Source organism: Bactrocera latifrons, unplaced genomic scaffold (genome assembly GCF_001853355.1).
Source record: "Bactrocera latifrons isolate USDA-ARS-PBARC rearing strain unplaced genomic scaffold, ASM185335v1 scaffold_17, whole genome shotgun sequence".
Lineage (NCBI taxonomy): Eukaryota > Metazoa > Arthropoda > Insecta > Diptera > Tephritidae > Bactrocera > Bactrocera latifrons.
This window is the reverse complement of record NW_017535185.1, coordinates 346,775-347,557: the sequence shown is the minus strand read 5'-3', so window position 1 is coordinate 347,557 and position 783 is coordinate 346,775. Positions and strand designations below refer to the sequence as shown.

Genomic DNA, 783 nt, shown 5'->3' with positions numbered 1-783 from the left:
AGCCCGTTGTCCAGTAACAACGCAAGCAAACCAGCTAGCCAACATTATCGCTTGGTCATAAGGCGGTGCGCGGTGTGCGGTGCGCGGCGCGCTTTAAGCAGCTGTTGCTAGTGTTGGTGAGCAGCGCCCGTACTAACACGTTGTCAGCGTTTGAGCTGAGTTTTGTTTGGTCGCCGCGCGCAGTTAGAGTTTGGTATGTTGCGCGTGCAACACGCGTTCGTCGTTCGCATATATTTAATAAATATTCACTACTCTTTTTTTGTATATATTATATGCAATACGTTTAAATATACGCATATTTTTTGCGTTCAGAATATGTCGAAACGTTGTGCGTTTTGTTTTTGTTAATTTTCTGTGCTTTGTTTTTGACACAATTTCGTTTTAATCAATTGCGAGTTTTAAACAAATTTCTGCGGTGCTCAGCATAACGAACCTGTATGTGTGTAATGGGAAATGTATTTTTTTATTGCTATATTAATTCGCATTATTTATTGTGTCATTAAGTGATTTTTTAGTATTTGTTATGTTGTGAAGTAGAGGGAAGAGTGGGAAGTGAAGTGAAGTTTGAGCCGAAAGCTTTTAAGTACGAAATAAACAAAAATTCACACCAAATTGTGTAATATACGAAAAAGTGAAAAAAAGAAAACGAAAATACATTACGTATAAAAAAATAGTTGACAAAAATTAAAATAATGCAAACGTGAACAAAAGAAAAAGAAAATACAATAAATATAAAAAAGTAGTTGACAAAAATTAAAATAATACAAAATAATATTAACGATA

At 34.6% G+C, this 783-nt stretch overlaps 1 protein-coding gene across 1 annotated transcript in view; it reads left to right on the top strand.

The window, feature by feature from the left end:
• The first annotated feature begins 203 nt into the window (after positions 1–203).
• Positions 204–783, top strand: part of LOC108966700 (protein piccolo-like) — a 63,779-nt gene continuing 63,199 nt past the window's right edge. The window contains exon 1 of the mRNA XM_018929721.1: positions 204–435. The gene's annotated coding sequence lies outside the window, so the exon portion shown is untranslated. The remainder of the gene's footprint in view (positions 436–783) is intronic.